Source organism: Camelus bactrianus, chromosome 11 (genome assembly GCF_048773025.1).
Source record: "Camelus bactrianus isolate YW-2024 breed Bactrian camel chromosome 11, ASM4877302v1, whole genome shotgun sequence".
In the NCBI taxonomy this organism is placed as follows: Eukaryota; Metazoa; Chordata; class Mammalia; order Artiodactyla; family Camelidae; genus Camelus; species Camelus bactrianus.
Genome location: NC_133549.1, coordinates 68,547,848 through 68,557,623, shown reverse-complemented (window position 1 = coordinate 68,557,623; position 9,776 = coordinate 68,547,848). Strand labels below are relative to the sequence as shown.

At 38.6% G+C, this 9,776-nt stretch overlaps 1 protein-coding gene and 1 long non-coding RNA gene across 4 annotated transcripts in view; one reads left to right on the top strand and one right to left on the bottom strand.

Moving 5' to 3' along the window:
• Positions 1-1,735: 1,735 nt before the first annotated feature.
• On the bottom strand, positions 1,736-3,967 carry LOC141579155 (uncharacterized). The gene is made up of 2 exons (XR_012510297.1): positions 3,564-3,967; positions 1,736-3,177 (listed from the first exon to the last, which is right to left on the bottom strand). It is a non-coding gene; the product is annotated as an uncharacterized LOC141579155 (long non-coding RNA).
• The window catches only part of P4HA1 (prolyl 4-hydroxylase subunit alpha 1), a 68,073-nt gene continuing 61,465 nt past the window's right edge, over positions 3,169-9,776 (top strand). For 2 of the 3 annotated variants that reach the window (XM_074374175.1, XM_074374174.1), the window contains exon 1: positions 3,170-3,318. The gene's annotated coding sequence lies outside the window, so the exon portion shown is untranslated. Of the gene's footprint in view, positions 3,319-9,776 lie in introns of all 3 variants that reach the window. The other variant, XM_010963183.3, reaches the window with a different exon arrangement.

The window sequence follows — 9,776 nt, the reverse complement described above, 5'->3', positions numbered from 1 at the left end:
CAAGTTTTTTTGTGAAAGATGGAGTTCAGGGATTGGCTGACCTTCAAAGGTGAAAGTGGACTGACGTCAGCTGTGGAAGCATGATTACCCTGGCGGAGAGACTGTTGACAATTGGCTGAATTTCACAGCTGTGTTCACTAGAGTAGAGCTGTTGCTGTTTGGCTAACTTTAAAAAGTGGGAGGCTGCCACTGACTGGCTGGCTTTATAGAGACTTGTTCACAAAACTGAGTGGCCTCTTATCTATTAATTGAGCTTAAAATCACTTCTGCTCATAGTTGTTACCATAGCTACATAATAGTCTTTTCCTAAGAATATAAGAGAATATAGGACTTAATATTTTTTAAAGAAATACTTATTGACTGACAATTTTTTTTTAGATGCAAAAGAAGAGATTGAATGGAGGTTTAACTCGATTCTAATGTTTAACCATTCAGAGGGGAGTCATATTCTCTTTCTACTCCCCAAGGTATCTCTCTTCTTCATTCTAAGCAAGCAGGGATGACGGCTGAGTAGTCACATGTAGATTTGATATGCAGTGTCCTTTTTGGGCAACCAAATGATGTTGATGATGGGGGATAGGTTAGAAGTTTCTTTGTTTCACAACTCATTATTGATAATGTTATGTAAACCTTTAGGACTATTGTCACATTTGGAAAATCTCAAATAAGGTTATTTATGTACAACAAGTTTAGGACACATCAGTTTTCTTTAAACTGATGGCACTCTAGTTTGTTGTGGATATCTTCATTACATTCTGATAAAAAAAGAACTTCCCTTTATTGGCTAAGCATTGATAAGCACTAAATTTTTAATTAAAAATTTATACATACAATAATTGGAAGAGTTTCTCACAGATTAGTTTTAGGCTCCTTAAGTTTCAACTTTGCTTCTCCACTATCCATTTATTTTTGATGCTAGAACATAGGACACATTCAAAAGCTATATGCTGTCTGGCCCTGCACCTTTGTTTTACAGTGCTGGGTGGGGCAGCACAATGGTAGTGGGAACATTCTTGGACGCCACTCCTACACTGGGACAGCTGAAAATATCTTAACTATGGGATATAACATGGGAGTGACTGTGAATTACAAAAATATATCCCACTAAACTCAAACCAAATGTATTCTAACTCAACTTCCCTTCAGTTAAATTTTAAAAATGCCTGCTAGCCACTCCAGAACCACTAGACAAGGAGAAATATGATGGAGGGAAAATCAGTGAGGAAAGAATTAGCAGCCTAAAGATTGCAGTTAAGATGTTAACTTTTACATATTTCACAAAAGCATATGACCATGGGAGCATATTGCTAGGGCCCCGCCAGGGTCTTGGAATAGGCTAGTGCAAATGAAGCCCCCTGCCTCAAGGTCTGGAGCCATTTTATTCACAGGGTAATTGCAGTTTTCAGAGTCAGCTCTATATAGGGCCAGCAGATGCATCGATTATAGCTCCACCTGAGATGAAGATTTGAGGAAGAGTTCCTTGCCTGTTGTGTCAAAGGGCTCCCTGCTATGTTTAGACTACTGGTTCTCAAATTCTTTGGTCTCATAACTATTTCACACTCCTAAAAAAAGCGCTGAGGACTCCAAAAAGCTTTTATGTGAATCATATCTATCAAGATTTACTGTATCGAGAGTTAAAATATATGTATAACTGAATTGCTTTGCTGTACACCTGAAACTAACATTGTAAATTAACTACACTTCAAAAAATAAAATTAAAAAGTTAAAACAGGCATGTAAAATATTTGTTTATTCATTTTAAAACAACAATAAATCTGTTACATGTTATCATAAATAACATATTTTTAAATGAAAAGTAACTTTTCCAGAGCAAAAAAAAAAATAATTAGTGAGAAGAGTGGCATTATTTTACATTTCTGCAAATCTCTTTAGTAGCTGGTCTAATAGAAGATTCTCATATCTGCCTCTGTATGCAATCTCTTGCAATAGTGCAGGACATGTTTCTGGAAAACCCCACTGTACTTTCGTTAGAGTGAACAGGGCAAATAAAGTTTTAGTGTGAAATAATTTTGCCCTCTGAACCCCCTGAAAACACTCTGAGAAGTGCTGATTAGCAGTATTATATTTAATCACTATATAGTGATATTCTGGTTGCCTAAGTTTCCCAAAGTATCCCCTCTATTTCTGTGTTTGTGTAATCAACCCCACTTCCTAGATAAGAGTGAAATGTTAATTATTGCTATGCTTTTTGGCATTCATTGTAAATTTTAGAAACAGCAATTTTTAATGACTAACAGATCTTAGAGGAATCTTTCTTCCCTTTCAGTCACAAGGGACAAATATCTCCTTCATTGTCTGCTCCCTGATAGTAACGCTTTCTTCTTTCAGGATTATAATGACTTAAGGCAAATGTTAGATTAAGACCAAATACAGCACTGGCTGCCTTATATGCTTCAACACAGTCTAATACTTAACCAAGCCCTTTCTGTGTGCTAGGCATATGTTAAGTGCTTTACATACATTATCTCATTTAATTCGCACGATAATCCTACGAGGTATGTATCATCGTTCTCATTTTGCAGTTGGGGAAACTGATATGCAGAGATGTTAATGTCCAAAGTTTTAAGGGACTGAGCCGGGAATTGAACTCAGAAAATCTCCGGAGCGCGGAGTCCATTACCTACTGATAAAGTATAAAGATGGGAGACGGAGATTCATGTAAAATGAGTGTAGGTAACAGAGGAAGGTTCTCAGAACAAAAAGCCTCAGGGCCAACACAGCTGAGATAATCAAGACAGTATGTACTGTGTTTTTTCCACCCGATGCTTCTTTTCTGCTTTATTTTCTACGTTCGTATGTTCCCTCTCTCATATTAAGATATTTCCTCGCTGGTGGTTTCTTCGCTCAGCCCTGACTGAGGCTGATCCTGAAATTCAGGCGCTCGCTAAACAACCTGTCGAAAGGAGCGTGGCAAACCCGAGGTAACCACGGTAACAGCGGCGTGGTGAGAACCCTGCGCAGGCGCGTTCCATCACAGGCCCGCACGCCGGCCCCTCCTCTCGGCCTCGGGCTCCACGGGCTGGTGTGGAGGCCGGGCGTGGGCCGCGGGTTGGGGCGGAGAGGGCTGGGCGCCTGCGCAGTCCCTGGGGCGCTGGTGTGATCGAGCTCACGTAGCGAGGGCTGCAGTCGCCTCCTCCTCGGCACTGCCGTCGCGGCCTAAGGATATAAAAGGGCTAACTGGCTCCCTCTGCTGCCCAGTCGCGCCGCCAGCGGGCTTAGGGGAGTAGGTAGCCGGCTCGAGTGAAGGCTACCGACCCGAGACTGCAGAACGCGCCGCCCTCCCGTCCCACTTCCCAGGTGAGACGCTTCCTCGACCTTGGGGACTGAGGCTAAAATCCTTGGGCAGCCGTGGCCTTTCTCCGATGGTCCTGGTGGTCTGGTCCCTGTCCCCTCTGGTGGGACGGCTCGGGGGCGGGGGGTTCCCCAGTTTACTGCTCAACCTCAGTACGTTCTCCTCTGGAGACGCGGCCCCTCGCCCTCCGCCTCGCTCCCCTTCGCTGCCCGAGACCCCCTTCTGCCCTCCGCCGTGCTCCCCTTCCCACCTCCTCCCTGGTTGGCGTTCCCGACTGTTGGGGCTGCGGCAGCCTCTGTCTCCGCCCTGAGGACCAGGACTTTCCTGAATATTCCTTCCCGGGGTGGGATCACCCTGTTGATTTTTCCGAGCGCCTCTGCTACCTGGTCCTCCCTACAAAGCTGAGGGGTACGCTAGGGTTTTCGGCCTCCACAGCGGCAGATGGTGAGCATGTGGCAGTGGAGAGCGGACTTTAAAGCTAAGAGCTGACGCTGAGGCACTAGGGCGTTTTTACCCTGGCGAAGAGTCGTCAAGTCTGGGAAGCGGACCTGCCCCGGGAAGTTCAGGTTAAACTCATCTGTTGCGCGCAGTGGTGCTGCCCGAGCAGCTAGACGTAGCCCCGGGCGGCGAGTTTCGGGCGGCTGGATAGAGGAAGTCGGCTGTCAGCTCCACTAGTCAACGGGGAAGCTAGGCTTCTTCCTTCCTTCTGATGCCACATAAATTTTTTAAAGGCACATGAGCTTCTCCCCCTCCCCCTCTCTTTCTCTCAGCAGAGTTTGCTACTTTTAAAAGTCCACATCAGTAAATCGAATTCTATGGTTGTGTGGGAACTTTGAGTTGAGTTACATGGATGGCCCCCAGATGTGTGTTTTAAGGGGGAGGAAGGATGGTACCATGAGTGATGGACTGCTTCTAAATAACCGAATGTATTAAATAAATTAAGTTTTTACACACTAACATCTTAGGCACTGCAGATAGACTGGAGTAGGTAGACTGGAGAAGACTCATGGAATTTTGCACTGTTTGCTTTAAGAAAGAGATGAAGCAGCAGCTAGATCTCCTTTTAGGAATTGATTGGAAAGGCCGAAGAGGCTTGCCAGTTTCAACTTAACTGTTTCTGGTTTCTTCAAGAGCCGTGGCTCTCGGACTTTCCCTTGGAATGCACTCTAAAGGAATGAAGTAGCCACTACTGAGTGGGGGAAGGGAAAAGGACGTGGCAGCAGTGTTCTTTCATCAACTTTTGGCTCTTTTTTTTTTATAGGTTCTGGGAAGAAACGTATTTCCCCTTTTAGATTTAGATGCAGCTTATGAATGAGGCTAGTCTTTTCCTAAAATAATCAGATGAAATATTCAGTCCACATAGCAGGAGCATTGGGATTTAATTTAGAAAACATTTTAAAGGTATTTTTCTGGTCAGTTATGTATGGAAAAAATGAGTATCTTAAACAGGAAATATTCAAGAAGCTCAAAGTGAACAACCTTGAATATATTTTTGCCTTGATTTAAATTTTAAATAGATATTCAGTGATTTTTCTTTAACTTTGACTTTTAGCCTGTGAATGTAATTTCTGAGTGAACTGTGAGCTTCAAATTTTACCTTTTTCTTTGTGTGGGAAGCACAGGTTCTATCACTTACCTTTAAAAGCCATGTCGGTTTTGGTTTTGGAATATTATGCTTTAAGTCCTGCCCGTATTTTAGATAGCTAATGGCAAATGCTTCTTATAGATTTAACGTAATTACTAGGAAAAGGACTACTTGGTGTGTTTAGGTGAATAATACTATTCCTTTGGCATCTTTAATATAAGTTTTATTTTGAAGTACTGAAAGCCAAGAACTTTGGTAAGTGGATAATTGTATTGGCCATTTTATATCCTGGTAACTAAAGTAATAAAAAAAACCATGAAAAATATATACAGCTTTTTTTGGGGGGGGGTGATTGGGTTTATTTATTTATTTATTAATGAAGGTACTGGGGATTAAACTGGGACCACATGTGTGCTAAGCATGCACTCTGCCACTGTGCTGTACCCTCCCCCCACACAACTTTGAATTATTGCAGAAAAATTTATAGAGTGTAAAAGACTCACGAAAAAAAGTTTTTATTACCAGGGAAGCCCAGGTTGTTGCAGGTGAATCTTGACTTTTTCGTGAAGAGATGTTCACCTTTTCTAATACTGCAGAGTGGGTTGCATGCTGACAAGCAGTGTCTTTCATAGGGCATGTGTGTTCAGACTCCTGCCTTTATTCCAGGGATGCAGCCATAAATCTTGTGAGCCTTCACTTCTGTGGAAGGAATGCCTTATTTTACTTAGCAGTTATTAACTGGAATATAATTACATCTCTTAGATTTGAAAAGTGTACTGTGTGAGATACATGGTAGCAGTTCTCAACCTATTTAAGGTACTGAAATCCATTGAGGATCTGATGGAAGATGTGGACCCTGGGTCTGAAAATGCAAGTACACACATCTGCATAGAATTTTAGTTACCATTTACAGATACTCTCTCCCTCCATCACAGATGCATCTATAAACTCTAAAACCTTAACCCTATAATACCTAAAAAGTAAGAGGTATGAAGTAAATCCTTAAAAGCATTCAGTTATCTTGGGGCAGGAACTCTTGAATATTTCTGAAAATTGAACTGGGCCTGTAAGTCTGACTGGACTTGACTATAAAGATGACCCTAATAAACTTTTGCTAAAAGAGTTTTAACAAAAGTTAATAAGTTGGTTGGAGAATTGTTGAATTGCTAAATTGCCTAGGCAATCATACGTCACATTGGCCTCTGCCCGTACCCCACCTCCCATATATTGTAATGTATTTTTGGTTCTACTCTGAAAGTAGATAATACTTGAAGATAAAGAAAAATAAATTGCACAAGCCTTTGGCATTAAACTTTATTGCTCTTCTTATAGTGAGATCTTGAATTTTATAATTATATCATAATGGTATATCTGTATAATATATATATTAAGAGACAAGCCAAATAAAGTGTGTATGTATACTTCTTAAACTAGTTAAAGCTTCATTCATGTTTCTATTCAGTGAAATTTATTTGTATAAATTAAAGCTATCCTCTCATTAGGTTTCTTCTAGCCAAATATTGTATCTCAGTAAAAACTAATGAAATTCAAAAGAATTCATTAAGGTTACTCCAGCAGTTTTTGAACTTGCTATAATGAAAAACATTCCTTTTCTTGTTGTTGCTTTGGATGATCCATTTGACTATTAGTATATTTGGCTGCTCTTTGGCAAAAAATACAGTATGGAGATTCATGCTTCTTACATAGCTGTCATCAGTGAATGAGTGCTATCTTGGACTTCTTCCCCTTCTTGCTTAATGTTTTATATTAATGTGTCCATATTTTGGTGGTGTACATATTTTTCATTTAAACAGTGATATTATATCAAGTTGATATACTCAGCCTTTCTTGTTGGTCATTTGAGCTGTTTCTCCAATATAAGTAGTGTGAAGAGAAGGCTGTAATTTAGTGGCTTATTTTATCCACCTGTACAGTAAAACTTTAACCAGGTTTCTTTCTGAGTATTTTGTTTTGTTGAAGGAAAAGAAACAGGTGACAATAAAACCTTACATCAGTAACTTTTCCTTCCCCCTAAGAGAATTTTCTAGGGGATTGAATTGGGCTCTAAAAAGATTTTTAAACAACATGCTAACAACTAAAGCACTTTGCAGTTTATAAAGTGTTGTTTAATATATGGTATAATTTGATCTTTAAAGTAATTCTGTGAAGTTGTTTTATATCATTCCCATTTTACAAATAAATTGAGGCTTCAAGAAGTCAAGTATTTTGCCCAAGAATACAGTATGTGGCAAAAGTAGGATTTGGACCCAGATTGTTTTCTGACTGATATATTCCTTCATCTATGATAATTGGTCAATCTGACTTTGAGGTAATGGAAGGAAACAAATCAGTTGAATTGCATATTACCGATATATTAGAAATATTTTCAACATCTAGAGTTGAAATAAAATAGTTTCTGGTTGGTAGTAATTCCCTTAGTTATTCCATTCAATTTAATTTTAAAAGCATTTGTAACATGCCCAGTGGACTATGGGAAAATCAAAAGTGTGATAAATGTTTCACAGGAAAAATAGGACATGAAAAACTACAATATACAAACATATTACTAATATCTGACTTGATGTTAAATCTGAATAAGTGCTGAGTGGAAACCTGTATCTACATTCACATCCTCTGCAACCATGAATTCATTTTCCCCTATTCTAGTATTTGTGGTTTTATTTTGCATACCTTTTCCTCATCTAGACAACCTTGGATCTGGCATTAGAAAAAGAGAATTGAAGACTAGAAAAAAAAGAGGGAGACTAGGGTAAAGGAAAATGGAACCTCTTTTGTAGAAGAGCTGTGGGAGGGAAGAAGTGGAGGTGAAGTATAGCTGGGCCTCAGAGCTATAAAGTAGCAGGGGAGGGGCTGCTAAAGCTGGTTTTGGGTGTTCTGCTATGGACTAACTGGCCCTGGCCGGAGTAGATTGTGGTCAGAGTTAAAAGTATGTGTAACTTCTTTTGTGTTAGGAATAGGACTTAAGGTATACTGTAGGTGCATTCAGGCATTTGTCACTCATCTATGCAGAGTGAGTTAAACAGAAGTTAACCTCTCTAGATGTTTTCCATTCAGGCATCAGAGTTACTTTGATTTTGGAACTACAGTAAGACCCGAGAATTAGTAGTCAGCAACTATAAAATAAAAAGGCATTGAACATTGATACGAAGCACCAAATAGAAGAATAATATATCTTGTTATGCATGTCCAAGCAGTGAAAGAAACGGACTCTATTAGCATCTCCTCCCAAAATTTTAACAAGAAGCTTTTGTAAAGTTTCCAAGGAATAAATAATAGAAATGGAAGCTTGTAAAGTATTAATCACTAATTTTCAGAGGCCTATTTTCTGTTTTGCTGAATATGTATTTGTAAGATTTTTAACCTCAGTACCTAGCTCTGTTTCCCTAGTAATTTCTCATGATTTTCAACCATGGATTGTTTTCTGAAAAATTCTAAGAATTCCGTTAAGAAGGGACACTTGTATACAAAGTCTGTTTAGTTTGAGAGAATGAGAGAAATTATCCTGGAGGTGTTTTCCTTGATTCTATATTGTGATCATTAAGTATTAGCATCTGTTGTTATGTTCTTATTTTTTAAGTGAAGTTTAGTCAATTATTATGTTCTGAACATTGTGCTGAGAAAGAATCATGATAACTTCGTATTTGAAATAGTGTTCAGAATGGAGGACAGTTATATAAATTTATATGTCTAATTATTTTATTTGAGTGTTTAGTAAACATTGCTTAACTGATTTTAAGTAGGCTGAAGACTTCTCTTACACTCCAATCTTAACTGGATTTGCAGATCTAATTCTTTCAAAAAATCATTGTGGTCAATCAATGCTTATTTTAGTGTTTATTAAACCTAGTTGTTTAATTTAGGACCTCAAAGCTTTATTTGCTGTTCATATTGGCTTTGTTCTTGCCCCCTTGTTCTAACAACTCCCCCCCACTTTTTTTAAAACCCTGGCAAGATTTTATTCATATTCAGAAGTTATATGAAGATATCTCATATAAATTCTCAAATTTACATGGTCTCAAATTTACTAATCTTTTAACCTGAAAGATATTTTGATCTCAGTTTTCTGTCTGAATAAAAAATATCTTAAATAATATTATTTGTGAACAGTAATCATAGCTACCAAGTGATAGTGTTTTATAAATAAAGAAAACACCAGTGATGACATATGACGGTGATTACTCATAAATTAAGTAATTGGTATATTTTAACAACTTTATTATTGAGGTGTAATTGCGTACAATAAACTGTACCATAGGTAAGTTTTGACAGAAGTATATATCCACGAGATTGTCAACACAATCAAGATAAGGAACATACCTAACACGTTCAAGAGTTTCTTCATAACTCTCTCTATACCCTCCCTCCTGCTCCTTCCTGCCCTTTCCTCATCCCTAGGTAACCACTGATCTTTTTCTAACACTTAAGATTTGTTTGTATTTTGTAGAGTTTTCTGTAAATGGAATTATATAGTGTGTACTTTAGGGGGGAGGCTGTCTTCTTGCAGTCAGCATAATTGTTTTGAAATTCATTTATGTTGTTATATGTCATTCCTTTTTATTGTCAAGTAGTATTATTTGTATGGGTATACTAGAAAAATTTTTTTGTTCATTTACTAATTGATGGACATTTGAGTTGTTTCCAGCTTTTAACTATCATTCATAAAGCTGCTAGGAACATTCACATATAAATTTTTGGAGGAATATATCCTTTTTTTCCTCTTACATAAATACTTAGGAGTGAAATAGCTACATACGTGGTAGGGAAATGTTTTTCCCCAATCTGTGACTTGTCTTCATGCTTACAACAGTGTGTTTCAGAGAATAGGAACTGTTGCTAATCATGGACAGAATGTCTGTG